The sequence below is a fragment of the Myiozetetes cayanensis genome, unplaced genomic scaffold, assembly GCF_022539395.1.
Source record: "Myiozetetes cayanensis isolate MyiCay16 unplaced genomic scaffold, myiCay2020 scf2-11, whole genome shotgun sequence".
In the NCBI taxonomy this organism is placed as follows: domain Eukaryota; kingdom Metazoa; phylum Chordata; class Aves; order Passeriformes; family Tyrannidae; genus Myiozetetes; species Myiozetetes cayanensis.
This window is the reverse complement of record NW_026087411.1, coordinates 71,747,003-71,765,565: the sequence shown is the minus strand read 5'-3', so window position 1 is coordinate 71,765,565 and position 18,563 is coordinate 71,747,003.

Here is an 18,563-nt window from a genome sequence, read left to right as displayed (position 1 = left end):
CTTTAGCAACAAACTTTGAAGGCAAAAATGTTGGGTCATCTTTGGATTGACAGTGAATAGCTAATCATACAAAATGATTTTGAAAGTAGTTATTACATCTGCCTTAAATGTTGCTAAAAATATACACAAAAATTACATTTGTAATGAAGTTTCCAATTTCAAAAACTTGAGCAGGAAGAACTCGTGAGAGTTAATAGCTGAAGACTGGTTGTCTGGAAGGCTCAAAGTTTCCTCTATGTCTGTATCCTCTGAAACCTGTAGTATAAAACTACCTTTAACTTGTATAACCAGTGCTGTGAAACTCTCATGTGGAAAGTTCCTGTTCTAATGGAATAAATTAGTGTCTCAAAAAGGTTATTAGAAGTCAATGGAGAGCTAAAAATCAAAGGGGAGGACTGACGGTTCACTAAAGAATGATGTAAAGACCTTGCTGTTCTTCAGAGCTCTCAGGACTTTCATTTCTGTAACTGTTAAGAAAATCAATCAAGGAAGGTGAAATGGTCACCGGTCTCTGTTCTGCCTCAATATCCTCAGTCCTGAGAAGGCTGCCCTGTACCTAGAAGAAGCTTCCACTAAAGAAAGACTAGAGCATTTGGTCATGGTGAATGAAGTCTGATGAGGGGAGTGAGACTATTTGGAGCATCTCCAGGGATGGGGACTGTGGAGGTGCAGGGCAGGGGAGGGATGTGTTTTGCTTACTACCCAGGTGCAAGCCATCCCTTGTGAGTTTGCCACGTGGTTGTGACTGACTTCCCAACCCTCTAAGACGGCAAAAAGAAGTCTTTGGTCTGTATATAGAAAAGGTTTAGTTAGACCTGATGCCATTTATGTTTCCATACCTATAGCATTTGCCTTGCAGACAGGATAAGGCCTAGAATATCAAAAGACATCCTGAAACATGAAAAAATTTTTGATCCCAAATGCCCTTGGTATGGGCACCTAAATGTTGGTGTATAATTAATTTTATTATTCCTTTGCCTAAATAAATTAGGGCTGCTTAAATGATACTAGATGGAATGCTTTTTGTAAGGAAAGTGCTAATGTTGCTGCTGATCAAAACAGTGTTTTTTCCCTGCAGTTTAGAATTAATAGCTCAATATATACAGCAGGATTAAAAAGGCTTGAGCTTTCCAAATGCATTTTCACTTCTGCCAATTCAGCTGTGTTACAGTAGAAGATTAAGTACTAGGAGCTCAGGAATCCGACTGCGTCAATTTTGTATATTCACCTGCACTGGTATTTATTTGTTTGCTATAACTTCTGTACCTCAGGTTATGCCTTAGGAAACCTGCATTCCCCTCATGGAAAAATAGAAAGAAACTAAAGTGGTAAAGCTATCCTTTTTTATCCCTTCATCAATTTGGTTTATACTTTAAGAACCTATAGCCGATACTTTTCCAATGAGCATCAGTCGAAATTTCTCCCTCCAATTTTTCTTCCCTCGCTTCACAGCAAGAAGGTTGTTTTTTTCTTATTCCCTCCCCTTATGGTGATCATTTTATGTGCAAGTGGACTAAAATGGGAAGTTGTGCTGAGCAAGTACGCTGCCCTCAGCATCATGGTCCTTACTCAGTGCTTGTCAGACTCGAGTGTCCTTCAGTGTTCAGGCTCTCTGTCTTTTGGTCCAATTTGAAATGGGTCACTTTCTCTGGAGGACCTTAAGAACACAAACCAAAAGCATAAGTCACCTAAACTTTTGATTTATGGCATTTACAACCGTTCTGCAAGAGTTTGTAAGAAAGTGACCTACAACAATCTGAAAGTAGTGTGGGAAAGAGAGCTGTAAGGGCAACTGCATTTTCAAATAGAGATGCAAGAGTTGCCTTTAGTGATGATTGTCTTGTTCTACCATCTGCATAACACTAATTGAACAGGTACATACTGACATAAGCGTTTCTCTTACCAATTATGTATTTACAACCACGAGCAGTTTTGCATACTGCAAAATAACAAACGAGAGTACATGTTTTTTTTAACACCTACTTTAAAACCACACTCTTTGTGACAAAAACAACTCTGACGGTTCTTTGCGCAACCAAAATCAACAACTGGGTTACATAACCTTATTCTCTGTGATATGGAAATTTCTTGGCTTGGGGAACAAACATCACAAAAGAAGCTGTGCTGGTATTAGCCTGGTCTGAATAGAAGGCTGTATAATAGCATAGAGATCAGCTCTGCTTTCTATATTCAAGTTTGAGGATCAGAGAAAATGGATGCAAGTCATTAATCACATCATTGTGGGGTTCTCTCATTGTTTCACGAGGAAACATCAACCTGCATGGCTGGCAGACTTGCCCTCTTTGTCAGTTAGAAAATGATAAAAGTGTTTCTTAAAATAATCTTAGCCTAATACTGTTACTTTCATGCACAATATAAAATTGCCAGGTCTCTACTATACTTCAAATAATATGATTAGCAATAAATGTACTCTTTTTCTTTTGCTCTCATTTTGCAGAGACACTTGAAAACGGTAAATCTACTGAATGCTAGTAGTACTTGGCTGCTTTTTTTTTCCTTTGTGAGCTGTTAGAGTGTTTAATCATCTAGTTAAAGGCAGCAATCATTTGCCTAAACCAGGAAATAATTCAAGTAATGAGTTATGCAAAACAGGCACAAATGCACATGAAAAAAAACTTCATTCCCATAAGTCTCGCTTTCTGAATTGGCAAAAAATAATGAATCTTTATGTCTGTGGTGATAAAGTAGGAATCCTCACTCTCAGTATCTCCATCTTCAGTTAGATTGCTTGCAGATCCACTGAAATTAGATGTCAGTGTAAATTATGGTGTAGGCCGAGTTACTAGCCAAGGCTATGAAGGGTAGACACATAAAAACAAGGTGCTATTGAAGGTAATTGCTTTTGATCTTCCAGTTCTTAAGTGACAAAATTGGTGCTGATGTGGCATTTGCATCAGAGGCTCCCTTTTAATTGACACTGACTGGATTGAAGGCTACCTTTTTTCCTAAGGGTTTTGTTTTTTCTGCTTAATTCTTAAAATCCACCTAGTAAAACTAGCAGACTGTGCAACACAATTCAGTTTAGCAGGAAAAGGATATTTGCTTATTTCCTAGATTCAGGGGAAAAGCTCATGTGTGTGCGCACACATACACACCTAATGTGCACATCTGTATGCATGTGTGTGTGCACATGTGTTTTGTACAGAAAGCAGAAAAGAGAAATTTTAAATTCATAAGAAAACCAGCTGCGTATAAAAGGTTAAATCTGAGAAAATGGTGTCTAGACTTACCACTGCAGTACCTACCTCTTAGACAAGCCATTGTCTAGTGTAGTTCTCAGCTGGATTTGGTTCCACAGGCCCCCCACGTCATCTGTAAATAACAACTTTAACAATACATCAAAGCCATCACGTCAAAGAAGGCAACACCTGGTCTAGCCAGGAGGAAAATATAGGAAAAGAGCAAAAGATATGACTCATATATTTAATGCTTTTAGCGCATTAAGCCAGAGAGATGGAGACACCAGGCATTTCAGTTTTCCAGATAAAGCTTTTTCAGAAGAGTTCGTCTAATGCAGGAATGCTTTGCCACAGAGTTTCTGCTGATTACTTTTCATATCCTTTCAAAGGAGGTAACACCGAGAAGGGATTCATCACAGTTTATTTTACCCATCTAAAGGACATCTGGACTAAGCCTCCAAAGAGCTATTGGAATTCAGTGGAAGGAGAGAAGCACTTCACAATGATCACAATGATTTCGAGATGTGACAGCTATCTCAGACCAAAAGCAAAACTTGTTGGTAACAATAGTTATTGGAAATGAGAAGGCCATTCTCATGTTTCCTCCAATGGAGGAAGGATGCACATCACGCTTGAGTTACACAACCCTATCCTTATTCATTACCCAAAGGAAAAAGCTACTTATAAACATTGTTTTATTGCAACAGTGTTACTAATCGTTATTTATACTAACAGAGTAAAATTTTATGCTAACTATACTAACAAAGCAAGACAACAAAGTTGTGAAATTCACTTTCAGTGAGACCATTTGCCAGAGACAGAGTTGAATAACTTGATACTGCCCACACAGAATTTAGATTGAGAGAAACCATATTAGTCTCCTCTAAATGTCCATTTGGCAAAGTCCACCTCCAGGCTAGTTAGGATACTGACTGCCTAAATTCAACCAATGCTCTCCTGAAAGTGGCTCAGCCCATATTTGGCCATTAAAAACTGAACCCATGAGCCTTGCTCACTAGTGTCACCACAGTCATGTCCCCCTGGGAGCCACACTGTCTCCTCTGCAGTCACTTTAGCTTCTTTAGTCTTCTCACATTCAAGCAAACTCCTAGGAGCTTCCTGCTCCCCATGAGGCAACTGCAGTCAGAGCCCCTGGCCTGGTGTTCCCACCCCACAGCCAGTAGATCCTCAGTGCAGTTTAGCATTAGACACCTGGGATAACTCTGACAATACATGTTGGGCACCCCCAGTACTTCTACTGTCACTGTACAGCTTCATGTTACATGGAGACTCTTGGCAGCATCACTCACAGAGGGGCTGATGACAAAATGCACATGTGCTGGTGAGGAACAGGCAGTGCTGCCTGGGCACAAGAGAAAACTACAGTAAAGTTTAGAGAGCTTTCTGAACCAACATGAACATGAGCAACTTGTAAGGTATCACAAACTGCTCCGGTGAGCACAGTTCCTCCTGGCCCAGCCAGGACTTTATAATGTTATCCTGATTCTGTATATACATCTTGGAGAAATATTGTTAAATGATACCTACTTTTTGCATATTAGTTACTTTGTTTGCCACATATTTTTTACCACAACTTCTTTTTCCTTTCAAAGAAGCAAGTAATAATACTTCTGAAACATCACATTCAGTAGCTTAAACTGAGGAACTACCAATACTTACAGTGTGTCCTAAGGCTTTGCTGAGACAGAAAAAAAAATTCAGCTATCCTTATTTCTGCTTTCACATTTTCTGTGGTCATACATTCTCATTGATTTGCTCACATAATTATTGACTGGCAGAAAATTTACAGGATGCTAGCACCCACGTGTAATATAGAAAATCTATATAAACTCTGTTCTGGGAAGGGATGTTATGATCACGTAATACAAGAATAGGAAGAGAAAATTGAGATCTCCGCATTTCAGCCAAGCAAACTATTTTGACCCCCTTTTACCATGCATCCAAATCGTGTTGTTGACGATTTAAAAAGCTCTTAAACAAGGAAAAATATGAGATACTTCACCCACAAACTGTACATGCATGCATTGTTTTCCCACATCTGCAACAGATGTATGGCAAAGGTATTAAGAACAAAAGTGATCCCATTTTCCTTTAGGCTTTTTTAAGACGAGAGTAGTGAAATTTCCTTTAATGTGCTTGTGTACAGGTATCAGGTATAACTGGCATGAAAATCACCTGTTATTTTGTCTTATCCTTAGAGGTCCTATATAATTTCCTTCTTTAACCTTTCCTTCCTGCACTTCCCCCCAGTAGTTTATTCAAGAGGTGTAACAGCCGCATTTGCATGTTAAAAACTGGAAACTAAGTGATATAGAAGGCACAATGAAAAACTATTTCTACAGATTATATAAAGCCCTTGACAATAGCTAATCAGTTAGTGTTCAGACACTGCTACTTAACACACCCTGTGTGTTGGCTTTCTTGATAGCTTCTCTTCCACCCCTCCCCTGCAATTGTTTGTTCTCTTTCACTGTTGTGCCTTGTCATATGTCAAGATCGTAAGCTCTTTACAGCAGAGATGATTTTATTATGCACATGGATAGTGCCTAGAATAATAGGGTCCTGAACTCTATTTGAAATCCTTACATGTTACTGCAATAAAGAACAATTATTATTATAATAAAATGAGTTGGGTTGAGAATGGTTGGCATAGTATAAATGCATGGAAGCAGTTAGAAAGAAACCCTTTTCAACTGTCAGAAGCAGTAGGTTTGTTCAGCCATTTTTTAAAATCAGTGCCTTGTATTTTTCTGCTTCGTAATCTATAGATATAAGCTACTTACTTATTTGTATTCTGAAAACAAAGCTAGTGCTAGTTAAAGGTAGAAGGACCATATCTGGATGTGGCTAGCAGATAAGCCAAGAAAGGATGCAGTTTCCTGCATTTTTTTTTTTTTATGTCTTCTGAGTTGTTCTATTATGTCTCTGAATCACACAGAAAAATACACTGTAGTCTTACATTTTCTCTCTTTCCATTTCACATTTAAATAATGTATTTCCTTTAAGTGCCTTAGCTGTAAAAGAAGCATATCCTGATAAAACTATTAGGAAAGAAAATACAAAAATCTACAAAGTAACCTTCAAAGCCAGCATAAAAATCACAACAAAGGAATTAGAATTTAAAACATCAAAGTATCCAAACTACTTTAATCGTTGGAATGGAGGGTATAGGGGAAGGAGGGGTTGCATTTCATGTGTTGTCATACTTCTGTGACTTAAAGATCCATGTATTTCAGCAATAACATAAGAATAAGGCAACTGTATTTTAAAACACACAAACAAATGTAAATAGGATGTCATTTTTATTTCTTTCTGTCTTTTAGCCATTCTTTCTATTACCATTACATTTGGTGTTCATCTACAGTCAGAAGAGCCTGTGCACACTTCCATTCTTTCTCAGCTATTGTGATTTGCTTCTATTTTCTTGTTTAAAGTGGAACATGCAATTTGCTACCGAAGGTGATTCAAGTGCAATGTGGAAGACTGTGAACACTCCATGACCTTAGCTCAGTGCCCTCTCACTGCAGTGAATAACGCAGCTCCTTCTAATTGTCACAAGACAGCCATCACATTAAGACCTTAATCTTGCTCAAAAAATCTCCCTGGATAAAAGCATATAATTTGTACACTCCGATGTGTCTGGCTGTCAAACATGGATTTATTAGCTTCACCTAGGACCACTTTCCTATTTTGCTGTTTCCGTATCTTGCTTTAGTGATTAGAATTATATTCATCATCTGCTTCTATTTTCTGCTTCAAACTCCTGTCTGACATTTATCTAAAAAGCAGGATTCCAGGAAGAAAATGTAGCTAGAGCCAGAACTCAGTTTCCTTTGGGAACTCCACCTCGAAAACACAATTTTTTTTTTCCCTTGCCTACAGCATCTCAATTATATTAAACACTCTAAAGCACTGATGTAATGACTGTAAAAGTATTTTCCTGGTGGAAAAGGGATAAATAAATATGCATAGAAAACAACCTCCATGTTTTTTCAGGGAGTGGGAGGCCTTAAAAATCTCAGCCACTAGCAAAATTTAATTCTTACTGGAATGCAAGTTTCATGGTAGTATGTAATGCTCACCACTGAGAAGTTCCTCTACCCTATATTTTGGATTTCTCTAGTTTTATCACTACAAAGTATTTGCAAACTAAAAGCTTGGTTTAAAATCTCTCTGTCTCTCCATTTGGAATTACCTTATCTCTTTTTGATTGACCACACTTTGGAATTCATCTTCAGAATCATAGCAGATAGAAACTTGTAAAGTGACAGCTAGAGTCCTTAGTTCCAGTACTTGCAGTACTACAAGAAAAGCATAAAATGTCAAGTGCCATGCAATAAAAACTACTCTTTTAGACAAAAAGAGTCTAAAGAAAATTCAGAGGGTCATCTAGCCTGTCCTATGCCATGTCAGTATCAACCTCAGTGATTTCATACATTTTTGACTCATCATTTCTTAAAGATTTCCAGGTCTGCAGATCCATATCCACCCCAGAAAATCTATTTCAGTGTATTATCACTTCTACCATTTAAAAAGCTTTTCCAAAATCCAGCCTGAATTTTCCTTGATACAAGCTCATTGGTCTTCTCTCATCCACCAAGATTATTCTTTCCCACTTCGCAGCAGCCTTGAACTTACTTCACAGTGGCAGAGTAACTTTTTTTTTTTATGGACAGCCCATGAATCACTGCATGCAAGATTAAGCCTCATAGATTGAGGCTACTTTTGTGATGCCAAACTGTAGCATTTTCTGATGGTTACCTTGCCTTCCAATGACCTACTAAATCCCAGATTTCCACAGTAATGCGTCTTTGCTTGAAAGGCTTTGTACTAACGTTTAAAACAGCAGCAGCATAAAACCCATTCCCATCCCTCTTGCTTAATAAGTTATTGTTGGGGGTGGAGAAGGGATTTCTACGGAATGAATCCAATGAAACAAATCTACCAGTAACACCGCATTTGTAGCCTAAAGGGTACTGATGCCTTTTAAGGACTATTAAATTCAGAAGAAAATAATGTCACACATTATGTCATGAAAAATGTGCTCCCTGATCAATGAACAATGAATATTTTTAAAAAGCATTGAACCAAGCTGGTGACAACAGAGAAGTGCCTCCCTGCACCTGAGAGGGCTCTGTGCTTCCTCACTGCCTTCACAAGTGAGGGGAATTCCATTATGTATGCAAGTATTCAGCACCCAGTAGGACTATGGGAGAACAGGAGTGTAATCACACATTTTTAGGAAAAATTTCTTCATCAAAAGGGTTGTCAAGGACTGGAAGAGGCTGCCCAGGGAAATGGATATGTCATCATACCTGGAGGGATTTAAAAGACGTACATCTGGCATTTAGGGACATGGTTTAGTGGTGGAATTGGCAGTGCTGGGATAACAGTTGGACTCAGTGATCTTTAAGGTCTTTTCCAATGCCAGACCAGGACAGAGAAACTAGAAAAGTTAGTTTTTCTCCCCAAAAAACCATAGATTTCCTGGAGCAGATCACAGACACTTTCAGCTTGCTTTTACTGGAATACAGAATATATTATCTGGGGAAAGGGCCAGAGATCATAAGAACCTTCCTCTTCCCTGCAGTGCCTATTTAGCATGAGAATTTGCCTTTCAGGTTCAAGGTGAGGTTCAGTGACGAGGCCCTGACATGGCACAGAAACAGGCTGCTGCCATGACAAGAACCTTCTAATTTTAAAATGCAATAAAACTCATGGCCAGTCCATATCTCCCTCTACCCAAGCTCTACTATACCTATATCATACTTAAAACTTCATTTGTGCTTAGCTATGAGGTTGACAGGGAATTTTCTAGAGCCATTCAACACTCTCCAGCAGGATAAGTATAAACGAGTTTTATTCCAAGACTATGGAGTAAGAAAGTAATTTCCTTCTTTTCGTTGTGTGGAGGAAGAAGGACAAAGAAGTTTGATCCTGCAATGCAAATGGCAGTAGCACTGTGAGAGAAAAAGGCAAGTGGAGAGACGGTTTATCAACAGCACTAGGCCTACAGGATGGGGACCAGGAAGGACCAAGAATGACTCAGGGAGGTGGCAGGCTTTGGTTACCATGGATGTAGACAGACACCTTTCTCTTCTCCATTTCTAGCCTTGTATCTCACTAACCAAGCTTATTTTGGGCTCTGGGATGCCCTTTCCCAGCTTACAAGTCTCTGGGGAGCTCCATCAGCACAGGGTCTGGCACCTCCATCGCCTTCTCCAGGAGCTAAAGTTTTCCTTGAACCCCACAGCTGTTCTCCTTGGGTTCCACAGTGCCCCCACTTCCCAGGCTATCACACCAGTTACTCATAAGAAAATAATATAAGCCAATCTAGAAACACAATATTCTGCACATGCCAAAATGAAGTCTGTATGCCAAGTTAATTCCTCTATAGTATTTAGTGTAGAGGTTATGAAGAACCTAAGTGGACCAGGTCTTGTGCTGACCCACTCTGCTGGCATATACACATCCCACATTACTACTAAAATTGCCACTTTTTCGCAAGTTGAACCAATAGATCACCCACTGTGGTTTTGACACTTCTCAGTGAATGCAACTGCACACTCATTTCCATGGGGTGAAGACACAGCTGCCTTCATGTATTTGGCACATTTTGATCTGAAAAACAGTCAGCCAAAAAAACCCACGAGTGCACACAATTAGAAGTTATGTATTGGGAACACACATGGAATCAGGGAAGACCTAGGACTGACTTCTGGGTAAATTGGACGCAACTGGTCTATGGCACTTGGCTTGAAGACTGCCTACTTTGCACAGTATGGATCTGGTTTTGGGCACTGAGCTGAGGGGAATAGTCAGTATTGTGAGCAAAAAGATGTGTGACAAGTTTAAACGATGTAAGCCTGAGCTTCAGTTTGGTCTTCCCCTCCTGTTATGCTGGCACACACCATGAGGCATCTCATTAATTCCAAACATTTTTAATCAGGACACAGCAGTCTTTAGTTATGTAATGTAACTTTTAACTGCTTTAAGACTTGTCTTATAGTGCTGACAATATTCGGCAGGATTAGTTGCCACAATTTCGTAGGTTTTAATGTCTTTTTCTTCTTTGCTTTTTTTTTTTTTTTGTGCAACACTAGGTTGTTGAATTTTCTTTAACTATCTATTTGCAATAAGGAAGACAGCTTCTAAACTGGTGAGAAATTGTTCAACTTTTCTAGAACTCCTCTCAAATGAGTGAAAACTGAAGGCTGGTAAGCCTGAGGATTGTCAAGTCAGGAAAAACTTTTACTGCCTCACCTTAAATGGCAGCAGAGAAGCTGTGCTATGCTAAAAAAAAGTCTTTGAAGTTGACATAAGGTTACAAGCCCTACTCCTCAGATAAGAAGAAAAAGTAGCTTCTGGACCCATTGGTTTACCTGTGAAAAAATCTCCGTCTGGTCAGTGTCATGGAGCACCTATATGACAGTGGCCTTGGATCAGCACAGGGGCTGGTCCGCCTAAGTGAAGCTTAACCTCTATTTTACCTGCTCAAGAGGAACATAATCCACATTTCGGCACTTGCAAAAAGCCACATTTCCAGATTGGCTTATATTAGTTTTGTCTCACAACCTCGCTAATTAGAAGTTTTTAATGGAAATCTAATTGCTCTCTTACCTCTGCTTTTTCTTTGTTTGCTTTGGTTTCAAGTTCATTAACTTAATGCTATTTCTTAAGTCCTGAATGCAAACTTCACATTGCACATGTAGGAGTTAACGGTATCCTTGTAAGCAGTTATCATCCATCAATACCGCTTAGAAAAGTTTTCCTTTTCCTCACAGAAAACCCGTATTTGTAATAAATTGTTGGTGCTCCTTGAGCAGAAGTAAAATTGGTACAAAACACTGTTCTACATTGGTTAGGCAAAAATGAGTAAAGACAGTAAGTGCGTAGCATTACTGAGAAGTTCAGGTGTAACAAGACCATAAATCTAATTTCATTTTTTACTCTATTACATTAACATCTCTAAGTAAAACTCCTCGGACAAGATATTATAAATTGGTTTGTGAAAGTAGTTATATGAAGGCTAAAGGCATCAGAACTTAATATTCTTTACTTACCAGTGATAAGTATTATAAACAATACTGACACTGCTTGTACCCTTCCACACTTATTCATATACAAAGAAATAGTAATGTATAAGTACTTTCCTTTCAGAACTGAGGAATAGATTATTCACTGAAAAAGGTACAAAACCCTGGAGCTGTGTCAAGGATTTGAATTCAAATTAAAGATTTAGCTAAAGTTAATCACTAGTTGGACTACTGCAGTTCCTCATAGTGACATGTTACACTGGAAAGTAAAACAACTGACTGAAAAAAAAATGGAAAATTCGGGGTTGGAAATTAGGCTACATTTCAGTTGTAATTTTGTTTCTGATAGACAATGCACTATTCTGAATGTTCTTATTAGTGTTTTATTAAAAGGATTTTATGCTGAAGTTAAAAGAAGTTAAAAAGCTTAGGTTTAGTGGGTTATTGAATCCTCCCTATCAATGGAAAATGTATTGCTAGGTGTAGCTGCACCAGGTCAATAAAAAAGCAGAAGCACACATCTTGTAAGAGGCATCTAAACTTGCATGTGCTGTAGCTGTATAAATAAGAGTATGGTACATATTTTTATATTCTTTTAGTTCAATAAATATTCTTTTAAAATGAAGTTGAATGGAGTTACATTATCATTTGAATACCCAATCATATTGAATTCCAGTACTCATCCTGCTTTCAGGAAAAGCACCGGGCTCTTGAGAAGACACCCTTTGCAGCTGAAATAAGGAGCTGCATCAAAAAGAATCATGGGTCTAAATCATTGTTAATGGTCTGATACTTTGCACAGTGACTGCGCAATATTTTTTCCTCACGTACATGTCCTCTACCAGAAATTAACTTCTTCAGAGACAACTGAAAAAATATTTTTGAGCTATGATTGCTTCAGATCTTTTAGTCTTTGATATCTTTGAAAATTCTAACATTTGCATTCTGTACCTGTGTAAAAAACTACCAAGGGATAGAGCAGGGCAAAGCAATGTCTGACACTTCACTGAACTCTAGGGAATTGAAATAAAAATAATAGCTTCTGTGGGACACAGCAGTCGCTGTGTTGTGTTTTCTTCTTTGTTTTTCTCTCCTTTCTATAAATCCTAAGTATAAAATACATCAGGTGCCACTAAGGAGTCCTTATACCATCACAGGACTCAGAATAACATTTATAACATTTGGAGACTTAAAAGGTGCTAAAATAATAAAAATACACAAATATATAACAGCAGCTTACATAGAAATAACTCTTGCTGTTTGATGTAGGACTGACTACCACATTCATGAAATGAGACTAAACCCCAGTCATTGGTGGACCACACAGGCATTAGTTAGCACTACTACCTGGTAAGGCCAAATCAACAAATTATAGGAAAGATTTTGAAGACTTCACAGATCTACACAGGTATATGTAACTGGGTTAGCTATTTTAAAGCTAATTCAGGTTTTGTTATTGGCTATAGTACAGACAACCTCTTCAGATGTGTTTTGGAGACTGCACTAGATTTCTAGGTCCTGAAACAGGATACCAGAGGATATTGAATATGCATGCATTAAAGAGCCAAAATAGGTTAATGTTAACATCCTATTCCTTCCTGCTTCTCTCCTGCCCTCTTTATCATATGTTTTTCTGAAAGTTTTTTCAAGAGGGTCTTAAACAAATCTGGCACCTTTACTGCTGTGTACCTCATAGGAAAACCCTCACTGTCCCCTTCCTTGTCCTGGGACCATTTTGGCATCAGACGATGGTTGGTATCTCATCTGCTGTGGAACAAAAAGAATTTGACTATGCCAAAATCCTTACTCCAGGCACTGCCCATCTCTGTACGTATCTTTATTCAGCATTTAGGGTTTTTCATGCAGCATCTTGCTAGGCTTCTCCAAAGCCCTTTCCAGACCTTTTCTGTATGGCCACATTCAAGAAACAGACTTTAATTTCTTGAGGGCTTCAGCTCCTGCTTCTTTCAGGAACGTTCTATAAATAGATATGTCTCCAATTATGCAGATACTGGTTAGATGAGGAAATGTCAGCAGATGGTGCTCAAGAATATGCAGGAATGCTCTTGTGCACATTAAATGGCTTCTGTCCTGTGGCTTTTTGTACAGCCTTCAGTTTCAAGAACCATTCCCACTTCTGGCTGATCTAGAAGCAGATATATGTAGTGTATGCTGTCTGAAAGGGCTTCTCCAGTCTCCAAATACCCTATGTTCAGCCGTAACAAAGGAATTCAGACTCCACTGGAGTTACCTCACTGGTAATTTTCTTTAAAATTATTAATCTGAAAACTCTTTGGGGTTGAATACTGTTATACCCTTTGGGAAGAGAGGGACATGGAGGCTTAAAAAGTATGAATGAACTCAATATCAGCAGTTCCTTTCCCTATGCCAGGGAGGCACTTTTGGCTTCCTACAGTTTTACTTTTACGGTAAATATCATAACCAACAGATGTAAATATTCTGAAAGGTAAAATCTGACCAAGAGGAGGATAATAGATATTTTTCTTCCTGGTGCCCTTCACACACATAAACATCAAAGTTTGTGGCTGCATAGACTGTTATCTTTTGAAACTCACAAAAGGCAGCCACTAGGAAAATATACTAACATCCATCAAGAGCAGAGCTGTTCAAGATCTGTGAAGCTCACCATGAGCTACAATACACAGTGAAGGAAAACTCACCCAGAGGAACTCATGAACCATATAATCTAGCATGTGAAAGCTGCAAGTGCCAGATTTTGAACAAAATGGCATTTCACAGGGCAAGTCTGAGTCGGAACACTTCTTACAAAGGAAAGAAAGAACAACACAGAAACTAATAGCTTCAGTCATGTTAAAAATCTAGGAAGGGCAAACAACATGCAGTAAATTATCTCACTGTATCTGTCTATACAGTAGCATTTAGAGGCAACCAGCGGGTCTAGACTATCTTAGACATTAAAAAAACCTGTAAAACAGTAACAGAGTGAAACGACAAACCCATGATAAATGGTTGGCATTCCTAATTTATCACATTTGGTTACTTGTATAATACCTTTGCACTATACCTTAGGCATCAGTTAATGTCATATTTCCAAGCTGCAGAGTTTCTAATGTAGTGAGAAGCTGGAAATTCTAGAAAACGAGGACCAACACTAAGTGACACTAAGGCTGAAGAACTTGTCTATAAGTATCCTGAAAAAGAGCAGAAAAGACAAATCTACTGCATATTAACTTCCAGAATTTATAAGAAATTATTCCTTTGGACATCAGTGATAAGCCACAGCTGCTCTACAGCAATCTTGAGAAACCAAACAGATGGATGGATCCCTGCTGATGCCTGGCCCCCTGTAGAGTACTGTAGGCTCATTTAACCCCTGTCAGTACCAATTTTAGAGGCACTCTCATGTCTTTAGTTCAGTCTTTTTTCCAATTCTGACCATAAGAGTAAAGCTGCAGGAAGATCTTGAACAGTATTTGTTTTTGATTAGATTTCCAATTGGACAGCTGGTGAGGTCAGCAAGCGACAAAGAGCTGCTGATGCTCCTGGACTCTATCTACCAGAAAACAAATTTGCAGAGGACTTACTCTGGTGTTGTATTGTATATATCTACTTTTCACAGTCTAAGCCAGAATGGTGAACTAGATCAATCCACAAAAACAAGACTTTTGACTTGCACATGCGAAACAGTATAAGTGACAGTCATGCCCTCAAGTGCAAGCTTGAACAGTTATATAGTTATTCCCTTTTGCATTAGCTCTTAACAGCCATGGAGATCATCCCAGGAAATTCTCATAGTACTTGAAATCTGCAAAAATGTATCTTCACAAGTCTTTCCCTACAACCACCTAGGGAACCAAATAAGGTGTCACACAAGATGTTTTTGAATCCTTTTTCTATCATGGTTTCTACACTCTCAGAGTGTGATAAAGGGCTTCATACTGTGTAATTTCGACATCATTGATAAAAACACAGTTCCATTTATAAAAATAAGTCTCAGTGGCCTTAAGAGATTCCTATTTCAGCCACTCCTTGAACCAAAGAAGGAAACTGTCTGGGCCACCACTGTGTATACAGTTATAATCATTTAAGAACTACTGTTGATATGTCAGCAACAATATATTGTTCTCCTGGCACGTAGCTATGATATAACACAAGTAGTAGATACTACCTGTGCCATTAGCTGATGTCTAGCAAGAGCAGGTGCTATCTTGTAAACACCTTTGTATTTTGCAGAGTTCAGGTACTTTGGGACTAGACAGGGAAGTTAACATTTCACAGTGCCTTGTACACTCATGAAAAAAAAACCCTAAATACCTTCTGTTCTTCTGTCCAGCACTAAAGCTGGACTCGAAATGTCTAAGAGGTACTGCATAAGCAAACTATCTTCAAGTTCTTTTTGTCCCCAAGGATGAGATCTCCTTAGCTTCTTGTGTGCTGACTAACCACACACGGTGAGCAGAGAACGGCTGTAAATGAAACTGTTCTGCGCCACTGTAGCCACTTGGCTCTCTCTGGGCCACATTCTTGGGTGACTGGCAAGCCAAATTTCATTAAATGGGTAAATCTCTCTGAAAGAGTAAGAAATACTCTTGGGGGGTGGATAATCACAACATCAGTAATTGAAAAGTTTCTTCAAAATTTACTGATTTTAAAATCCAAGAAATTATCCTTACAATTGTAGAACTAAAACTCTCAATTTGAACAAAATCTGCCCTCCTACCAAAGAGGAAATGAAGCAGAAGCGAAGTTTAAAGATTACTAAGAGATTTGAGAGTGAGGCATAAAACCTGATGGACAGAAAAAGCACATACACATCCATCCAGCACTGAAGAGGTCAGACAGAACGTACGACTCCATTAACATCAAAGTCATTAGTGTAAGAGATAACAGTTTGGTACATTATCATAGAGAGCAGCAGACAATGAGTTATTGTATTCCCATGTACTTCATTCTATACTTTTCTGATAAATTCAAATTAAATATACTCTAAATGCGTTGCTGAGCAGAAATTAGTCTATTTAAAACTTAAAATTATAGGCATTCCTATCTCATTTGATTTGTAATTTCCATGTGCTTTTTATTCTGAAAAACTATGTGTAGAATGTGTCTACTGCCAACTGAGATACTCCCCTTGAGAAGGCAATTTGAGATATGTGACTTTCTGTTCCCTGATGATTTTGCCATTTCTTTTTAATTTTTGGCTATTATACTAGGTCGCTGCAAAACTATTGCTAAAGTGGTGGTTTAGTTTACAAAACTGAGAAAGCTTTACAGTAGCCTAGTGAATATCTCATATGGAGTTGAATAGATGCAAACTAGAGCGCCTGATAATGCTCTTTAGCATTCTGAACTCCTACCTCCATCCTCTAGCACAAAAGCACATGTTTTTCTCTCACATTAATGAATTTTTATAGCAGCAATATGGTAGCTCCAGGTGGTGCGGTTATCGTGAGATAATCACTCCCCTTGAGGATGCCTGTTAACACCCCAGAGGTGATGAGAACCAGGCCCTCTCTCGTGCCTTATTGCTTATATATATGCTGATGGCAGCAACTAGAAAGAATTGTTAAACATGAAGAGCATGCAGAATTAATCTGCACTGTCCATTTGTTAATTATAAAGGCTACGAACACTGCCAGTGAGCACCATCTACACTTTTACATTGTCATCATAATTAAAAAGTTTTAGTATGTGGTTTTGTGTTGCAACAACATCGATCAAAGTCTGTTTCCTGACATGTGCAGCAGAAGCAATATGTTCCGCATAGGTTATTTCTGGAATTGTATTACTTACTGTAATAGAGCCGTGTCATGCTACCTCTATTGCACCAAAAATACCTGCCATGGCTGCAGCAGCTTATTCCATTTCCTGGCTCAGACTCTCTCAAGCATGCATCAAATGGCATTGTGGGGGAGGGGGAAAAAACCCAAAACACTGAATCTATAAAATACCCTGCAGGATTTTATGCATGGCAAGACTGATTTTTGTCTCTGCCCTCTCCTTTGGATACCCATGAATATGCCACTAGGAATAGGGAAACACTTCCTACAGAAGTGGATCTGAGAAAAAATGGTTACAAGGACTCAACACCAGTAGAAACTCTGTCTAAAGTAAAAATTCCAAGTGCAAAGCTAAGGAGCAGAAGGGGTGGCTGATGGCTTGGGTCACTCATGCTAGCAATGCAATTCATGTGTCACAAGGTAAGGCCACTGTAAAACAGTCTAAACAGTCTGGAGTTATAGCTCACTTGAGCTCCAAACAGAACCTGCTTTCTCAAGACAGCTCAGAAGCTTTTCCACTAAAGTAGAAGGAAATTATAGAAACTCAGACTCCCAAAGAGTTAACTGTTTATAAAATAAATATCAGGCACATAGGGGAAAAAACCAACCAAACCAAACCAAACCAAACCAAAAAAAACCCTCATGCAACCTTTCATCCCTTACAAAACTGCATGTGCATGTAAAGAATGCATGTAGAGGGAGGGAAAGGAGTAGGAAGTTTAATACCTATTTTACATCAATGTCCCACTTGTTTACTCTTCATAAAAATGTAGATGAGATGTCTGCTCTTCATGTTTTAGTGTCTATCAAATGATGCTTTTTGGCACCTTGCTGTTTGCAGAAGAAAAACAGCAGAAAAGTTGAAAAACAGCAGTGCCTTGATAATAACACCATTCTTGCTTTTGATTTTCTATTCAGCTTCTATAAGAGCCATAAAGTAGGAAACAGAAAACAGGTCATCTTTAAGGTTAGCAAAAAGACAGCCTAATCAGGGAACTTGACAAAAAGGGTATAGTATCCCTAAATGACACTAAGTATATACTGCAAATGGAGAAGTGATTTTTGGCATTCATGGGAGAAAATAACAATTTCAGAATTTGATTTCCTTCCCAAAATTTAAGTAACTGTACAGAATTAACACACTCTCCTGATGCATTGCAGAAATCATTCACAGTTACAGCCTAGTGCACAATGTTCTATTACAAATGCATGTAAATGAGGCCAATCTCAAAATATATAGCATAATCTCATTCTTGCCTTATTTGTGCCATGGGATACTTGTCAGAAATTAATATCCTCTCTTCATATGGTTCCACTTCTCTATGTATAGCTTTGCATGTGTTGTCTGTCAGTTGTGTAGTTGTGCTTTTGAATGGGGGGCTACAATATGTGTCTAGAATACAGAAGTATTAGGCAATCTTATATGAAGCTAAAACAACATCTTACTGTGAGTGCTCAAGCTTGCTGTCTTGCTATACATCTGTACATTGAAAGTTTTACACTTTTCTCCAAGACTTTTAGAAGCTTTGACCAAACTTGCATGT